Consider the following 20,049-nt stretch of genomic DNA (forward strand, 5'->3'; position numbering starts at 1 on the left):
ACCCTGGAGAAAAGACATACAAATTCCATTATGGGGGTGGAGGTGAAGGTTTCTAGCAAAATGTTCAGCTGCTGCTTGATAATAAAGTCAATCAGTTGAAAAACCTCATCCACACACTCAGAACTTGAATCTGCTTTCAGGTTCTCATCATTTAATTAGAACAGATGGTCAAGGATTGACGGACTTTGAGGGAAAGTTTTCTATCACCAAAAGAGCAAACAAACAAAAAAGAATCAGGAAAAAAATTATGAAGCAGAAGAAGATTCTAAAAAGACTATACCTTATATCATCAGTGAGATGACAAGATATGATATACCTGAAACTGTACAGTGGTGCTCAAAAGAAAAATATAAAGAGTGAAGAATGAGCTCTCAGAACTAAAACACATAATCAGATTGAAACATTGATGTTTTAAAAAAGAGTGGAACAGTGTAACATAGATAATTCCAGGAAAGAGAAAAGAAAGAAAAAAGATGGAAGGTAGAAAAAATATGTAAGAAAATGAGAGAATTGATTCAGGAGATGAAATATTTGAGGGGTTCAAGAAAGAAATGAACAGATAGTGGTACATATATCTTATTTAGAAAAAAATGTAATTAACGAAAGGATAGCTAACAGCGTTGGAAATGGTTGCTTCCGTGGAGTAGAGCAGGAGCAAAGTTGGGCAGTAATGTGTTGATTTTAACCCAAACCTTTTAGTTGTATGTGACTTTTTAGAGCATGCTTTGCTTATTATTAGAATGAATACTGGCAAGTGCATATTTATATTGTCACGTAAAATCGATGCCCCAGTAATACGACTGTGTCTATTCTGTAACTTCATCCTCCCTGATACAGGACCAGAGACACTTGAGGTCAGGTACACTGAGAGTGATTGTGAAAATTAATATTAATTCTTGTGACAGCTGCACATTTTTTTTTTTTTAGATAGAGTCTCGCTCTGTCACCCAGGCTGCAGTGCAGTGGCACAATCTTGGCTCACTGCAACCTCCGCCTCCCGGGTTCAAACAATTATCCTGCCTCAGGCTCCTTAGTAGCTGTGATTACAGGCACGTGCCACCACGCCCAGCTAATTTTTGTGTTTTTAGTAGAGATGGAGTTTCACCATGTTGGCCAGGCTGGTCTCAAACTCCTGACCTTGCGATCCGCCAGCCTCAGCCTCCCAAAGTGCTGGGATTATAGGTGTGAGCCACTGCGCCCAACCTGTTTTGTTGTTTATTCTTTAGTCATGCTCTGTTGTCCAGGCTGGAGTGCAGTGGCATGATCATGGCTCATCGCAGACGCAAACTCCTGGGCTGAAGGGATTCTCCTCCCCGCCAGCCTCCCAAGTATCTGGGATTACAAGTGCTTGCACCCACACCCTGTTAATTCTTTTATTTTCTGTAGAGATGAGGTCTAACTATATTGCTTAGGCTGGTTTCGAACGGCCTCTTAAAGCACTGGAATTAGAGGTGAAAGCCGCCATGCCTGGCCAAGCTATACATATTTTAATTAACTGGGTACTTAGTTAAGATTTATGGACTATCTTCACAAGTGACTTTAGCGAGAGAATTCCAAGCGTAACTGCAGTTCATGCATATCTTCATGAATTTCCTTCCTTACCTGATATCCACTAAGATGTTCTAAATCCTAAAGAAAAGCTGAGTTGATCAAGCTATATTTAAGAAACTTCGCCCACTCTTTTTCATGATGGGTAAATATGCAGTGTCGTGATGCTTTTGAAACACAGAAAGTAGCTGTAGCTTCTTCCTCTTGCCATCTGTAACTCCTAAGAATCTGAAGGTTCTGGAGTTGGTACTGGTAATTCAGTTCAGGACACTTGTTTGTACTGATCATGAAAGCCAGGCTCAGGGATGGTGGGTAATTTGCTGATGTCACACAGCTAGCCCATTATCATTTCCAAGGCGTTCATTAAAGCTCTGGTTGCTACGATATGCATTATTTTAATCCAAGCCAGAGGTATGTCTATTTCTGTGTACTTTTGAATTTTTCTCAGCTAGAGCCTGAACCTGTGGAGAGGCTGTTGAGCACCAGCTGTCTACGGCTTATACTGTTAATTCATTAAACTTCATGCTTTATCCTCTCTGGAAATCACTGGCAAACAATAACACTGGAGTGCTTGCTGCTGCAATTGCTGACAATATCAATTATTTAGTTTTCTGCCAATTCCTATTAGACTTTTTCTAACTGGAGAATTTACACTGTGTTATTGAATTAAAAACAGTGGAAAGCTTTGGGGAATTTAAACTAATTAGCCAGCATTTGTAAACCCCTTTGTGCGAGATAATTTGTTTACATGACTAATTCAACCTTTTAATTATGGGGGCCCGCATGGACTGTGAAAGGTGTTACTGCAGCCATCCTTTGCTGGGCACTGGGAAGCCAATATGGCAAAACTCATTTTTCTTTGTGATGAGGTATGATGCCCAGTTCACTGGTACCTAACCTTGTGTTTTAGCACGTTTATAATTACACCTTCGAGAAGCTTTGGGTTTCCCACACTTTCAGGTGTGTCTTTTTCTGAGCAATTTCTCGTTCATGTTTTCAGGGCAGCTCCACATCACTGCCTCATCAGTTCTCCAGTTTTTCATAGCTCCTGCCCGCTGCCGGCATCTATTCCTTTTAGATCTCTTTGTCCTACAGAATTTATGATTGCATTGTCCTTCAGAATTCACTGTTGCATTCTACAATGCTAACATGTTTGAATGCCTCCTCTATCCATGATTTCACGTGTGGATAGTCATGGTTAGTTATCCAGTCTGGGTGTAGCTATCATGTTAACTGCATGGCCTGGATTCAAATAAATTCAGTGGCTGGGTGTGGTGGCTTAACGCTTATAATCCGAGTACTTCAGGAGGCTGAGGAGGGAGGATCACCTGAGGTCGGGAGTTCGAGACCAGCCTGACCAACGTGGAGAAACCCCATCTCTACTAAAAATACAAAATTAGCTGGGCATGGTGGCACATGCCTGTAATCCCAGCTACTCAAGATTCCGAGGCAGGTGAATCACTTGAACCCAGGAAGCAGAGGTTGTGGTGAGCCGAGATCATGCCATTTCATCCCAGCCTGGGCAACAACAGCAAAATGCCATCTCAATAAATAAGTTAATTAATTAATTTATTTAACTACAGCTAAATTTACCTTGGCAAAAGAGAAAAGAGACCATAGACATCCACTTTGTGATGATGGTATGGTTCTCTCTAATATATGAGGTACTTCTATTTGCTAGAGAGAGAGTTAGAAAAGAACTGGATAAATATTTAAACTGTGTTTCTTTGTGGTCTATTGATATTGGGCTACTGAAATGCAACTTTTTGTTGAGAATGTATTTCCCAAGAGTGATTCTGAGAAATAATATTCATTCTTTTGGTAGCTGTACATATTTTAATTAGTTAAGTACTTTGGTTAAGATCAAGGACTATCTCCACAAATAACTTTAGCAAGAGAATTCCAAGCATAACTGCAGTCCATGCATATCCTCCACGAATTTCCCTTTTTACCTGATGTCCACAAAGATGTTCTAAAACCTAAAAATAAAAAAGGTGGATTATAAAAAAAAGAGGGCAAAGGACATAAACAGACACTTTTCAAAAGAAGATGTACGTGCGTCCAACAATCATATGAAAAAAAAGCTCAACATCACTGATCATTAGAGAAATGCAAATCAAAACCACAACGAGATTCCATCTCACAGCAGCAGAATGGCTATTAAAACAAAGTCAAAAAATAACAGCTGGTGAGGTTGTGGAGAAAAAGGAATGCTTGCACAGTTGGTAGGAGTGTAAATTAGTTCAGCCATTGTGGAAGAAACTGTGATGACTCCTCAAAGACCTAAAGAAAGTAATACCATTCAACTCAGGAATCCCATTACTGAGTATATACCCAAAGGAATATAAATCATTCTACTATAAAGACACATGCACACGGATGTTCACTGCAGCATTATTCACAGTAGCAAAGACATGGAATCAACCTAAGTGCCCATCAATGATAGACTGGATAAAGAAAATGTGGCACGTCTACACCATGGAATACTATGCAGCCATAACAAAGAACAGGATTATGTCCTTTGCAGGGACATAGAGGGAGCTGGAGACCATTATGCTTAGCAAACTAACGGAGGAAGAGAAAAACAAATACCACATGAGAACACATGGACACATAGAGGGGAACAAGGCACATTGGGGCCTTTCAAAGGGTGGAGGGTGGGAGAAAGGAGGGGATCAGGAAAAATAACTAGCGAGTATTAGGCGTAATACCTGGGTGATGGAATAATCTGTATGACAAACCCTTATGACACAAGTTTACCAATGTAACAAACCCGTGCCTGTACCCTTGAACTTAAACTAAAAGTTAAAAAAGAAAAGGTGGGTTGATAAATAACTGGATGTGTGGATGAAATGTTTAGTCTGTTTCCATTTGCTGGGTCCAATGTATAAATGATTGTCTTCAAGATACAAATTAATATCCTTGGCAAGTATTTTAAAGCATCTTATTCCTATTCATAGGTATGTTGAACCCTCCTTAGGCGTGAAACCACTTAAGAATTGCTGTGCAATGTAATTGACTAGGCATCTTTTTGCAATAAAAGGAGGCATCTCTATTTTGTAGTATTTGTATCCCCAATTCTGTGTTCTGTGTTTGAGGTAATTAAGGTCTCTCTTGTCATTCTGTAAAATGGTCGGGCTGGAAGCATTTGGAGGTGTTTAGTTGAAATTCAAAGGTGGTTCTGTTCCTGTTTCCTCCTGATCATAGCCATTGAGAACAGTTTTCATTTAATTTCCTTGGATTTGTGCTGATGTGAAAATGAGCATTAGCACTGTAGCCAGCATATATGGTCTGCTTTATAGATAGTGCTCCACGTAATTCTATATCATCCCTAATATTCAGTGCAGACTCTTTTTACTGCAGGAGACAAGACCCAACACAAATTGATTTGAGAAAAAAAAGGCATTTATGGCTCCTAGTGTGAGAAAGTCTAGAGGTAGGTCTAGCTTTATACTTGCTGGAATCGATCAGGTGCCCAAAATAATTGGCCTCCCTACAAATTTCACCTATGTCTTCCTATGTGTGGACCCCATTCCAGGAAGGCTCTTCCCTAAGAGGGAAAATGCATGTGCATGCACACACACACACACACACACACACACTCATTGCCTGAATCCTCCCATGAACTGGCATTTTTATCTTTGCTCTTTTTTTTTTTTGAGATGGAGTCTTGCTTTGTCGCCCAGGCTAGAGTGCAATGGTGCGATCTTGGCTCACTGCAACCTCCGTCTTCCAGGTTTAAGTGATTTTCCTGTCTCAGCCTCCCGAGTAGCTGAGATGACAGGTGTGTGCCACCATGCCCAGCTAATTTTTGTATTTTTAGTAGAGATGGGTCTTCACCATGTTGGCTAGGCTGGTCTCGAACTCCTGACCTTGTGATCCACCCGCCTTGCCCTTCCAAAATGCTGGGATTACAGGCGTGAGCCACCACACTCGGCCCTATCTTTGTTCTTTATTTCTGTGTCTTCAAAACTTAAGACAGTGCCTGGCATGTAGTATTACCAAAATTGGAAGTTACTACATTATGCCTTGAAATGAATATGAACAGATAGTGGTTGGTAGATCTTATTTGGAAAAAATGTAATTAAAAAATAGCTAAAACAATTGAAAAATGGTTGCTTCATGGAGTGTTTCATGACTGGCCTGGCTCAGTAGTATTTATTGAATGAATGATCAGATGGTCCTCTCTGGTCCAATCTTAGAGCCAGAGATGGAGTCAGCTCCAACCAATTCATGTGACTAAATACAGAAGTATTTGTTTCCCCAGGAAAAGTCAGGACCTGTTGTCAGAATAAGGGAAGGTAGATACTGACATCAAGTCATCCGCCTGCCTCGACCTCCCAAAGTGCTGGGATTACAGGCATGAGCTGCCGTGCCCAACCCATAAACCACTCTTTAAAATGATTTTGCCCATAAGAAATAGTTTCTCAGAGCTCCGATCACCCACTTCCCAAAGCGCTGGGCTTATAGGCATGAGCCACCATACCTGTCTCTACTAAAAAAATACAAAAGTTAGCTCTACTAAAAAAATACACAAGTTATGCCTGTAACTTTTATCCCAGCTACTCGGGAGGCTGAGGCAGGAGAATAACTGGAAGCCAGGAGGCAGAGGTTCCAGTGAGCTGAGCTCGTGCCACTGCACTCCAGCCTGGATAACAGAGTGAGACTTTGTCTCAAAAAAATAAAAATAAAAATAAAGAAGAAAGTAGATGCCGAACTGACAAAGCATGATAGAGATCAACTTTACTGGGACAGTCATATAATATCTGATGCCATGTAATCCTAGAACTTTATTTCTCATTCACATGCACGAGGGTATATGAGGAAATAGAAAGGAAAATCAGTATGCTGTCACCAAAGAAAGAAGAAGGGAACTAGTGAGGCAAAATCAACAATGCCTTCTCTACAGAACAGCATTGGCGTCACTGGTGAACAGTTCATTCTCCACTTTGTATTGGTCGCAAAGAAAGAACCTCCAGTTGGAAAAGGCAATCAGGTTTTATTCATGGGCCAGAGAATGGGGAAAGTGAGCTCTCACCCTAAATGCACCTTCTCCCCAAATAATAGAAAGCCTGGGATTTTTAAGGACTAGGTTCAGGGCAAGAGATGAATGTTAGCCTGTGTTGGGTGGGACTCCAGACACACAGGCGTAATTCATAAACATAAGTTTTCATGCATCACATGTACACAAAATGGTGGAGATTTTCTTTCAAGGGAGAGAGTTTTAGCATCATAACAATACGTTAATAATTGGAAGGCACCTAAGGATCACCTATTCTAGTGTGCACCAGTTTTGCAGGGTTTTGTCTTCCTCTGGTGTCTAGTTAGGGATCAAGAAGCTCTGGTGCCGTCTCGGGCTCTCTGGTTTCTTTAAGCAGCTTTGCCTATAAAGGGACAGCAACACAAGGGAACTTTCCCATTTAGTTAATCAGGGCTGCCCTGGTAACATTAGGACAGAAAGTGGTTTGAATCTGAAAGTTACAGTGCTGAAGGAGAACCCAGTGAAAGGGGCAGTAACTGGATGGAAACTAATCTCTGCCCGTGTACCAGAAACTTCTAGTGCTCAAGAATGTGGCATTGATCTCTCTGCCAATGCCTGAGGACTCCAAGACCTTGCTATCCTTGTCCAGCAGGGGATGCCTTCCTCTTGGTTTCCCCTTTTAGCCAAGGACGGATGACATAAGACCACAGGACATGAATTCATGACATCCAGATTTTGTCGCTCAAGATCAAAACAGTGTCTCCGAACCTAGTCTGTAATTAGACTAAGGTCAATTCCTGGTTCTCTTCCTGTTGTCAGATGAGTGGCAGAGTCATTGAATGTGATTATCACTGCATGGTTGCATTTAAGACTCTGGATTGGATACATGGCCCAACTAGAAACACAGGCAGTTACCGGAAACTCATATGTTTATTAGTCCTTGTAACAGATCTCAGAGGAAGAGGTCTAGATGATCAAATCCAGGCAATAAAACCACATCCCAGAATTCAGCTGGGCCTGTTTGAGAGTTCTAGGTGCCTTTTTCTCTTCCTCTAGTCTTGGAGTATTTTTACCTGCTCTGTGGTATATTCATAGGTCCATGCAGTATTTGCATGTATAGGTGCATGCAGCATTTGCATAGGTGCACTTATTTGCATGTATAAGTGCATGCAGCATTTGCATAGGTACCTGCAGCAAGCTTAGAAGAAATCAAGACCAAAGTGATTTTCCATGGCAACTCTGGCTAATGAACTTAAATGAGCTTACTGGGCTTCCCGAGCAGATGTTCTATTATTTATGACATCTGTTAGAGTCAATGACAAGTTTCAGATCACTGTGGGAATTGCGACTCAGTTTGCATGAAGAGGGCATCAGTTATCCCTTCTGGAGTATTCCATACTTGCCTCATTTCAGAGGTTCTTGGGATGGGTGGTAGTTTTCCATAGCTAGTAGTCTCTCATATTTACCTTCTAATACACAGGGTAAGTTAGTGTAAAGCTGGTGGGGATCCGCCTGATATTAAGAACTAGAACCCCCAAGTTATGCGTTTACCTATATCACAAACCTGCACATGCACCCCTGAACCTAAAATTAAAGTTTAAATCTTTGTTTTTAAAAAGGAAAAAAAGAACTAGAATTTTAGTGGGGCATAGGCTCTATTGGAAATGTAAGGATTATTTATCACAACAGGAGTGAGCTCATGCTGTGTGCATTTTATAAGAGTTCCTGTAGTGGTCAGGAAATCAATTTGTTTTTAAATCATTTAGAAGTCAGATTAATCCGAAATTACTTGCCTCCTTAGAGTATCAATATTTGTTTTTTTTTATTGTTTATGAGTTGGTAAGTCAGGGCAAGGGTTAATTAATATATTCATCTACACTGATTTAATTTCTGTGAGAAGCTTAAATTTCAGTGGTAAATTCAACTCTGTACAGCTGAGTGTTTTGGCAATTTTTAGCTTTTTTCTTTTTAAGTACCAGCCATTGATAAATAGAATTAAATCGGGGATATTCGAGGAAGTCTCTAGCAGGTCTCAAAAAGGCATGGATAGTTTCCTAACAGAGGTTGCTTTTCTGCAAATAAAAGAGAAAATTAGATTATAGAAAACCAGGAACTGTTAGTTCTGTGTTTTTCCTATGAATACTGATATCATTATAATTACTTTGATGATGAAAAGTTAAATGAATACAGAAATATATGATATCAAAATAGTTGTATAATTTGTTAATCTATTGCCATTTTAAGAAGTGAAGATAAATTATGTTTGTTGATTAGTGTTTCCAATCTGTTTCTTATTTAGAAACTGTCCAGGCATCCAAAGATCATTTATTAATTAAACATTTATCTAAGGTCTTAAAATTAGTTATGGTTCTGAAAATTATAACTTGGATGTTAAATCCTTTTGATTTGTACCAGTGTAAGAATTAACAACAGTAAGCCTTTAAAGACACATCTAGTACTGTCGTTTCATTTGGGTGAGTATGACTTCATATGTATACATTTTTTACTTTAAACAAGCTATGGGGACAATGGTAACAAGTAATTCATAGAAGCAGTGCAGGCAATTTTGAAAGTTTAAATATGATACATGAAACTCTGTATTTATACAAATAAAATTTTGTGCTGTCAGTATTTTTCTAGGGTGAGCTAAGTTTTAAAGACTGAACCATGCCCCAAGCTCTTGTTTTATCTTGGAGCTAATGCCATTTTTTCTTACTTCAGAGCTATAGTAACAGTGGCTGTTATATCAGTATACTCTTCAGGGTCTGCAAAAAGGAACACTGCTTGATAACATTTTCTTTGAGGCATTGTTGACCATTTATCTGGACTAGATATTTCTGCTATGCCAATATAATAAATGAACCTTAAAAGAAAAAAAACATTAACCTTTTCCCCAAGAGAGGGAAGAAGAGAGAGACAGGAACAGAAATTAATGAAAAGTGGGCAGCTTCAGGAAAATATGAAATGATCATTATAAAAGTCTAATTATGTTTTCTCTACAAAGAGAGGACAGAAAGTTTAGATGCTGTAATAGTCTGTTTTCATGTGCTGATAAAGACATATCCAAGAAAGTGATAAATAAAGAAAAAGATGTTTAATGGGCTCACGGTTCCATGTGGCTGGGGAAGCCTCACAATCGTGGTGGAAGGAGAAAGATACGTCTTACATGGTGGCAGGCGGAGAGAATGAGAACCCAGCGAAAGGGGAAACCCCTTATAAAACCGTCAGATCTCGGGAGACTTACTATCAGGAAAATAACATGGGAAAGACCTACCCCCAGGAGTCAATCACCTCCCACCAGGTCCCTCCCACAACACATGGGAATTGTTGGAGCTACAATTCAAGATGAGTTTTGGGTGAGGACTCAGCCAATCCATATCCCCTTATTGAGATAGGTAATTTTGACTTGGATAGGTAATTCTGGGGAGAGCTTAATGATGAGGGCTTTCTTCTGGATTAAATGCTGTCAGGAAGTGAGTCAATCTTATCTGGAAGGAGTCAGGAGAGCAAAGGTAAAGGTGTAATTGACAAAGAAGCAGTGGCCCCTCCTGTCAGCTGGGAGAGGGTGAGGTTTGGTGCTTTCCTGGTTTTCACAATAATTTGTTTTTGTCTGTGCTTAGATAAGATTCTGAAATTGTTTTCCTTTGTTTATTGTTGTTTTGTTGTTTCTTCTCACTGCATCGCAGTCATAGAACAGCAGACCCCAGTCCGATGTTGGTGCTCTATGAGAAGGTTGATATCTAACAGGAGGTCACCAAGGTCTTGCTATGAACGCCAGGGTCCTAAGAGCTGCAAGACTTTGTTGTAAGTGGCAGGGCAGTCTCAGGACGTCAGAAACCCTTCTTCTTCTCTTTCTCAATACATAAATTTAAATTGTTTTTCATTTTCTGTGGCCTAAGATTTATTTTTCAAAAATATTCACTGAGCCACAAACAATATTATAATTATTATATCCAATTTACCCAAACAGTATAAATGTATAGCATACTGTGATCATGATTAAACATAAAAATTTTATTAGAAATTACATCTCCTGATGAGATAGAAAGGAAAATATTTAGGTAGGTCATGCATCTATGAATAAATATTGCTTATTCCTTAAATCAAAAGAGTCAGTATAAATTTTATTCCTTCTTTGGTTTTATTCATGTAAGTACTGAGAAAACTCATGCTAAATGAGTAAAAGAAAGCAGAATTTGGCCAGACACAGTGGCTCATGCCTGTTATCCCAGCACTTTGGGAGGCTGAGGCGGGCAGATCACCTGAGTTCAGGAGTTCAAGACCAGCCTGGTCAACACGGTGAAAAATAAAAAATTAGTCCGGCATGGTGGTGGACAGCTGTAATCCCAGCTACTTGGGAGGTTGAGGCAGGAGAGTTGCTTGAACCCAGAAGGCAGAGGTTGCAGTGAGCCAAGATCGCACCTCTGTACTTCAGCCTGGGCTACAGAGTGAGACTCCATCTCAAAAAAAAAAAAAAAAGAGAGAGAGAGACAGAGAGAAGAGAGATGGACGGATGGACAGAAGGAAAGAAGGATGAAAGGACAGAAAAGAAAGGAAAGAGAGGAAAGAGGAAGGAAGGAAAGAAAGAGAAAGATGGGGGGGCACTCAGCTTTTTTCCAGGTAATTGCAAAATACTCATTTAGACATAGCATCAAAGACAAATTTTAGTGATCTCCCTGTATACGAAGCAGTTGAGTCCTCAAATTGAAAGCAAAGAATAAGAAAGTAACTGACTTGTAAAAGGACGTGTTTTTCAGTAACAGAGCTTGTGTTTTCCTCAACCACAAGAGCAATATTTCCAATTCTCCAGTGTTCAAAATCCCAGAAGCCCCTCCCTCCTTCCTCCCGAGTCCAGTTACATACTAGGAAATAAGACGGGTGGGAGTTGGTCTATCTTTTGTAAAGAGGGAGAAAGGAGATTGTTTAAGGGAAAGCAGACACTGAAAATCCATATCCCCTTAACTACCAGTGGGTTCTTTGTTAAAATAATGTTAGCGAAGAACACAAATGGAACATACGAAGTGGAGTTAGATTCCCTAAAGCCATCCATACTGAATACCCTTGACAAGTCCGAGGGTATCTTTAGGATTGCCTGTAATTGATCTGAAGAGTCACCAAGTGAGGTGCCAGTGGTTTCCCCTGGAATATCTGCCTCACCAGTAGAAGGACCATGATCCTTTTGTTTATGGTTTTGCAATATTACCCTTAAATCTCCGATATACTTTATCTTTGCACACAGGAGTTTCTCTACAAAAATTAGTTGCAGTGGAAGAATCCGCAGTAGCACTTTAGGTGAGAAAACACAATTAAAGATAGCAACCGTTGTGTACCACGAGAACCAGTGCCTGACATAATTCCTGCCAATTAAGTAGTGGCCAATAATTGCTTATTGATTGAACAATATTAATTATCTGGAACAGCAGCTGATACGTGCCACTTAGCATATGTGCCTATGGATATACACACACACACACGCACATCAACACGCACACTGCCCACACTACAATGGCCCCATTGTTAGGCATTACTTCAGTTGATTAATACACAGTTCAGAAAGGTTATAGAAGTTGCTGGAACTATAGACATAATGCATAGTTGTACAGAGGTTGTAATCAGGCTCCCAAATATCTGTTGTTTTCATCACACCACACTGCCTCTATCACATCTGGACTTAATCCTGGCTCTCCTGAAGAATGTCAGCAGTTTTTTTAAACAAAGAGCATCCTTGTTTTCTTACTATTAAAAGGAGGAGGAGGAGCAGAACTGCCTTATACTTGTGATGAATAAAATGAGATGAAATATGTGAAATACCAACACAGTGCATGGGCCACCTTAGATGTTTAATAAATGCTGTTTCCCTCTCTCAATTGGTAGAAAAGAGATAAAAATAAATATGTAGAACTCACAACTGATATGTTTTGCTTTTGACCTGATTGGGTGACATTTTAGAGAAATAAAATATTTTCCAATTGACCAGGTCTTCAACCAGCCAGACCAGCTACTTCGCTGTTTTGAAAGCCCTTCTTAGCACAAGCCCACTTTAAAACAATTCAGGGAAGATGGATTCAATCCAAACAGCACAGATTCGAAGCACTCCACAATTTTCTATCATTTTAAGCAGTAGAATACAACCTGAAAATGGGATATAATTGGGGCATAGAGCATCTCTGGGCTGCCTATTTTATTCTCATTTCCTTGGGAAGAATTCATATTTGATCTCTTGGTGTGCAAATGGGAATTAGAGCTTCTCCTGCTCTGTCTTTGAAATAGGCAAAGGGTATCAGCCTAGATGACACACACACAGTTGAGCCATATCAAACCAGTGATCTGATCTTTAACAGGGAACAGCCCCTGGTCTTTAGAAAAGCAGCAGAAATTCTATAACAAGAAGACAAAAACCAAGGCAGGCATATTCTCTTCCCTGAGGAATTTCTTGCCACAGATTTTATCTGGGGGGTGGCAGGAGGGTCCTCATAGATCTGTTTACTTTTATTTACTTTTGTGATGAATTTTGTGATGTTATAAGCTTGAAACGGGGAATTTATATATCCCGATTTATAAAAACAGATCTTTAACCAAAAGAAGACACAGAGCTAAGAGACAGCAGGCATCCGAAGAGGGAAGTTGGCCTTTCACAGAAGTCTGGACATCAGAAAGGCAGAAAGATGTTGAAAAGACCTTTTTTTTTTTCTTTTTTTTTCTTTTCCCTCCCTGCCAACGTGTTGAATGGCTGTTAGGAGACTGGGTTGAAGAACAGGGAGCCTCCGAAGCCTTACTCTGTTAGCTTAGCCACATGCAGGGTTTTTTATCCTTTGCTGTAGGAAGGGCTAAAAGAGGCCATCATGGTGATGGGGGGAGAAAATAGAATAGATGTTTCACCGTCCAGTCTTGGCTGATGTTCAATTGCAGGTAGCCCTTTTGATGCTGCACATGGGCCCTGTGTGTGCTGCAAGGGGCGAGTTATTAGCAATGAAATTGATGCAGGGCAAGTGAACCTCAAAATTGAGGTTTAGCCTGGAGGAGTTCTTGGCTTTGCCCAGAAAATAATACAAGGAGGAGCCAGTGGTGCTAGGTAGCAACTTTCGAGACAGCAGTGGACAGCAGCAGCGGAGGTCCTGCTCCTTGCAGAGCAGGGCTACCCCGTATGCGGTGTGCCCAGAGGAGCAGCTCAGAGGCAGGGCTGCAGTCATACTTACACCCACTTTTAATTATATGCAAATTAAGGGGTGGATTATGCACAAATATCAAGAAAAAGGGCGGTAACTTCCGAGTCAGGTGGTTGCCATGGAAAGGGGTGGTAACTTCCGGTGTTGCCATGACAACAGTAAACTGACATGGCACTGGTGGGTGTGGCTCATTTCCCGTTTCAGCTAGTCTTCAGTCTAGTCTGGATTCCGAGCCCCACCTCTGGAGTGGAGTCTTGCCTCCTGCCTCACAATGTCATGACAGAATAAGGCTTTCTGTTTTGAAAACACTTAGATATTCTCCTGGTTATGTCCTTGCCCCGCTTTGAAATTGCCTGGTCCCTTCCCACTGGATGACATGATGAAGGAGACTGTCTTCCTCTTGCTGATGCCACTACAGATATCGCCTGGCCACACACAATCACAATTCTAAATCTTCCTGTTGACTCATAGACAATCATAGCTGACCAAAGAATGTTAGTCTTAGCAGCTATGGGGCTTATTGTTAGTCCAAGCTGCACCATTGTGTAAGCTCCCTGCCATGTTGCAGACTCAGGTCAGAGTGAAACATTCCACAGAGGTGTGGGCCATGAGAAACATACTGCCTAACTGCCTGACCACACGGCACAGGAACATCTTTTATTATACCCTGCTGGGAAAAGCCTCAAACCAAGGAACATCCCTATCACATCCTGCTGGGCAAAGAAAGGTTCAAGGAGCATCCTATCACGTCCCACCAGAAAAAGGGCCAGACTGTCTGATCATAGAAATATCACATCAATATCCTCCCAGGCAGCAAGCCATACCGCCTAGACCCTTCCCACCCAGACCTGTAAATTACCCCAGCCTGTAAGCAGCAGTGGGCTCTGGCATTAAGCTGGTCCCCTACCTCCGCAGGTTTCTGCAATATACCTGTGTTGCTGCAGAACCTCCCCCCACCTCCCCCACCACCCCGTGTCTTTCTCTAACATTCACCTTCCCTTGAAAACCAAACACTTACACGCTGTATTAGTTTCTTACCGCTTCCATAACAAATGATCACACATGCATTTATTCAACACACATTTATTCTCTTACACTTCTGGAGGTCAGAAAGGTAAACAAATCAGCAGGGATGGAGTCCATCTGGAAGCTCAAAGGAGAATCAGTTTCCTTGCCTTTCCCAGCTTTAAGAAGCTGACTACGTTCTTTGGTCCCCAGCCCTGCATCCCTATCCCTATCATCACACTGCCTTCTTTGACTGTGATTCTTACAAAGACCACTGTGATTGCATTGGGCTCACCAAGATCATCTAGAAGAACCTCTTCATCTCGAGATTCTTAGCTCAAGCACATTGCCACAGTCCCTTTTGCCATGTAAGGCGACATGTTTATTAGGTCTCGGGGTTAATCCATAGGCATCTTTGGTGGGGGCAACCCTTTAGCCTTCTACATGGGCTAAGCCATTGTCTCAGGATACATCATCTAAAGTCAAGTTGCCATCTCCATGGACCAAGTGTGGATTAAGTATAAATGATTAATAGAATTTTTACGACTGGGTATTGGTAATTATTTATTGGGAGCACAGCTGCTAAAATCATCTCTTCCATAGACTAAAAACTCTTTGAGTGATGAGAATGGCATAAGATGATACTAATTTTTGTGGACCCACACTACCCTTTTTTTCTTTTTTGAGACAGAGTCTTGCCCTGTTGCCCAGGCTGGAGTTCAGTGGCACGATCTTGGCTCATTGCAACCTCCGCCTCCAGGGTTCAAGCAATTCTCCTGCCTCAGCCTCCCGAGTAGCTGGGATTACAGGCACACACCACCACACGCTTTTAATTTTTGTGTTTTAAATAGAGACGAGGTTTTACCATGTTGGCGAGGTTAGTCTCGAACTCCTGATCTCAGGTGATTCGCCCACCACGGCCTACCAAAGTGCTGGGATTACAGGCTTGAGCCACCATACCTGGCCCCTAGTAACTACTTGTTAATGAGACTCTATGGCCCTTTCTGTGTGGGAGCAAGTGGTAATGGTCAGGGAAGCTAGAAACCTACAAAATAAACCACCTTTTTCTCTTTCATAGCACAAATTGCTTTATTTTCTCTATCCAGTGAAAAATATTTCCTTTTTGATATTTAAGTGTTTCTTGACACAGTGTAGAGTGTGTGGGGGAAATGGCTGATGGCAGAGCTAAAGCAGGCAAAAGGCAGAAGACCCCAGAGCATCTTGTGGTACCAGAAAGTTAGGAAGTGCTAGCTGGGCACAATTGCTCACACCTGTAATCCCAGCACTTTGGGAGCTGAGGCAGGTGAATCATTTGAGGTCAGTAGTTCGAGACTAGCCTAGCCAACATGGTAAAACCCCGTATCTATTAAAAATACAAGAATTAGTCGAGGACTTTTTGTATTTTTAATACAAAACATAATTTTGGTGATACACACCTGTAATCCCAGATACTCGGGAGGCTGAGGCAGGAGAATTGCTTAAACCCGGAGCGGGTGAAGATTGCAGTGATCGGAGATTGCAGTGAGTCGAGATTGTACCACTGCACTCCAGCCTGGGTAATAGATTGAGACCCTGTCTCAAAAAAAAAAAAAAAAAAAGAATGAGTTGAAAACAAAACCAAGCAACCAACTGCACAACAAAACCGGAGTATGTCGAAAGGATGTGAAAACCAGTGTCGAAGGAGCTCCCAGTGACCAGAACTAGCATTAGATAAAAGCCCAAACTATAAAATAAATATCCATGAGTTCATGCTGACATACATATGTAATGGAATGAATAAATGAGAGAAAAAGAGACAACTCTTCACTGCAAAATAATTCCAAGCCATAAATGTAGAAGGAAATAGAACAAGGGAAAAAGAAAATCACTTAGAACACCACAGTAATAATTGCTGCAGGCAAGATTCACTAAAGGAGGCTAAAATCAGTAGACAGAAGTTTAAGGAGAAACATATTTTGCATAATCTGAAAGTGTCTCTCTGCAAAACTAAATATTATGAATTAAAAAGGAAACAATAGTAACTTTACAGTAGAGAAATTTTTCAGATACCACATTAAAGAAGTGATCATTTCCTCCCTCCCTCCCTCCCTTCCTTCCTTTTTCCATAAGTTATTGGGGTACAGGTGGTGTTTTGCCTACATGAGTAAGTTCTTTAGTGGAGATTTGTGAGACTATGGTGCACCCATCACCCGAGCAGTATGTACTGCACCATATTTGTTGTCTTTCATCCCTCAACCCCGTTTTATTCTTCCCCCCCACATCCCCAAAGTCCATTGTGTCATTCTTACACCTTTGTGTCCTCATAGCTTAGCTCCCACATATCAGTGAGAACATATGATGTCTGGTTTTCCATTCCGGGGTAACTTCACATAGAATAATAGTCTCCAGTCTCATCCAGGTCGCTGCAAATGCCTTATTGCTGTAAAAGGTAGTGACATCAGATACTCCAGATATCATGTACTGAGGAAAGCACTTCACCTTGCTGATATTTTTCCTGATAATGGACAACCTCGATCTAATCATAAGAAAACATCAGGCAAATCTATATTGAGGAACTGTCTCCAAAATAACTGAGTGTCTGAGTCATGAAAGGCAAGTAGATGCTTGTCACAAATCGGAGGAGGTGAAGGAGACGTGACGAGTAAATGTACTGTGAATTCTGGAGGAGAGAAAGGAAAGTAGTGCCAGACCAGGGAGCTGTGAATGAAGCCAGTAGTTGCGGGAGTAGTATTGTAACTACTGTTAATGTCTTCGTTTTGATGGTATTAGTCTGATTATGTCAGAAGCCTGTGAACCAGACCAACTCCATCTTGAATAGGAGCTGGGTAAAATGAGGTTGAGACCTACTGGGCTGAGTTCCCAGATGGTTAAGTCATTCTAAGTCACAGGATGAGATAGGAGGTCAGCACAAGATACAAGTTATGAAGACCTTGCTAATAAAACAGCTTGCAGTAAAGAAGGCGGCTAAAACCCGTCAAAATCAAGATGGCCACAAGAGTGACCTCTGCTCATCCTCACTGCTGCACTCCCACCAGCGCCATGACAGTTTACAAATGCCATGGCAAAGTCAGGAAGTGACCCTAGATGGTCTGAAAAGGGGAGGCATGAATAATCCATCCATTGTTTAGCACATCATCAAGAAACAACCATAAAAACAGGCAACCAGCAGTCCTTGGGGCTGCTCTGTCTATGGAGTAGCTATTCTTTTATTCCTCCACCTTCTTTTTTTTTTTTTTTAAATGGTGAAAAGATATACATATATTTAGAATTAGCCAGCTGGACTCAGTTTAGATGATCCCAATTTTGTTGGCAACATCCAAAGCATCGTAATCAGGAGCCAGTCGAACATATGCCTTCTTCTCTCCATCAGGCCGAATCAGCGTGTTGACCTTGGCCACAGCAGTGTCATAGAGCTCCTTCACAGCCTGTTTGAGCTGGCGCTTGTTGGCTTTAACATCCACAATGAACACAAGTGTGTTGTTGTCTCTGTCTTCTTCATGGCAGACTCCGTGGTCAGCGGAAACTTGATGATAGCACAGTGGTCAAGTTTGTTTCTCCTGGGGGCGCTGTTCCGAGGATATTTGGGTTGCCTCTGGAGTCGCAGTGCCTTGGGCTGCCAGAAGGTGGGTGATGTGTGTATCTTTTTTTTGTGGCTGTGGACACCTCTCAGCACTGCCTTCTTGGCCTTTAAATCCTTCGCTCTGGCTTCGGCTTTAGGAGGGGCAGGAGCTTGCTTCTTCGCTTTCTGTGCCATCTTGTGAAAAAGGCCCTCCACCTTCTTAATAAACTCACTTTCACTTTACTCTGTAGACCTGCCCCGAATTCCTTCTTGAGCGAGATCCAAAAACCCTCTGTTGGGATCTAGATCGGGACTCCCTTCCTGTAACAGTTATGCAAAGTGTTAACAGTGAGAGACACTGCATGAAGGCTATGCTGGAACTGCCCTCTGTGTCTACAGTGTCTTAAAATAAAAAGTTAAAGCTAAAATAGAGCAGGAAGATAGTGCCGGTCATTTCTCTGCGTGACTGTAAATGCTTCAGTGTTATTATCCTACTGTTGAAGACATGAAGTCTGTTTAAAGAATTAGGTGTCCCCCTCTCAGCCTGACGCTTAGAATTCTTCACGTGTTTCCACAATGATCTTCCCATTTGAACCTCTCAACAGTGTGAACCATAAGTATGGAGTGGATGCTAATATTTTCAGATTAGGAAACAGATGTTTCGGGAGAATGAATGATTTATTCAGGGACTCGAGGTTTCCTGGTTTCAAGTTCTGTGTTCTTGCTAAGCCAGGCAGCTTGCCAGGATTCCTCTCTGTCCATATTTTCTGGCCTTTAAGGAGCCACCATCTTGGATTTGAAAGCCCCCTATTACTCTTTACTCACTAGGTATATCCCAAAGCATCTGGCTTTAACCTTGCCTTAGGATGCCAGAAGTCCAGTCAGACTCTTGCACAGAGTTTCACTCCCCCAACAACTTTGCAATCATCAGAAAGGGTGAGACTATAAACCTTCTTTCATCCTGATGTTGCATTTGAAAGAACCCCCACCCAATTTCTGCAAGTCTGATAGCCTTATTTGCATGTACCTAAAAAGCTTTGGCTAACCCTTTTAACGACGTGATCAGCCAGCACAGCCACAGCATGGCAGTGTCGTGGATTTTTGGATGATTCAGGGTTTCTACATTTCAAAAACACCTTTGATGGTGGCAGCATTTTGGGCAAGCGGTGTGGGCATTGGGAGAGAGAAGAGTTTCTGTGGGCTAGAATTCAAACAGACAGTGTTCATTCTCATACTTTGATGCTGCGACTTGACTTACCACTGTTGCCTACATCTAATTTGAGGCTCTAAGCATGTTTATTGGCAGTCTGGATTAAAAAAGAAAAGAAAATGCCCGCTATTTTGCTATAGAGACCTTACTTCCCTTTCTCAAAACAAGCCTTGGTGAAAGAGAAGAATGGCATCTGTGTTAGTTAGCTTGGGTTTCTGTGACAGGGTACCATGAACTGAGGGGCTTACCTCATAGAAATTAATACTCTCACGATTCTGGGGGCTAGAAGTGTGAGATCAAGATGTCAACAGCATTGGTCTCTTCGTTTCTTCTGAGGCCTCTTGACTCATAGATGATCATCTTTTTTCTGTCTTTATATTACCTTTCCTCTGTGTGTGTCTGTGTCCAGACTTCTTATTTTTTTTAAAGGGCAGGGTCTTTCTCTGTCACCCAGGCAGAAATGCAGTGGTGCAATCATAGCTCTCTGCAGCCTCAAACTCCTGGGCTCGAGATCCTCCTGCCTCAACCTCCCATGTAGCTTGGACAACAGGTGTGTACCACCACGCCTGGTTAATCTTCG

At 41.5% G+C, this 20,049-nt stretch overlaps 1 pseudogene; it reads right to left on the bottom strand.

Moving 5' to 3' along the window:
• Positions 1 to 17,945: 17,945 nt before the first annotated feature.
• LOC105715040 (large ribosomal subunit protein uL23-like) lies at positions 17,946 to 18,454 on the bottom strand (annotated as a pseudogene).
• Positions 18,455 to 20,049: the final 1,595 nt, after the last annotated feature.

Source organism: Aotus nancymaae, unplaced genomic scaffold (genome assembly GCF_030222135.1).
Source record: "Aotus nancymaae isolate 86718 unplaced genomic scaffold, 86718_ANA_hifiasm-v0.15.2.pri h1tg000012l, whole genome shotgun sequence".
Taxonomy (NCBI): Eukaryota; Metazoa; Chordata; class Mammalia; order Primates; family Aotidae; genus Aotus; species Aotus nancymaae.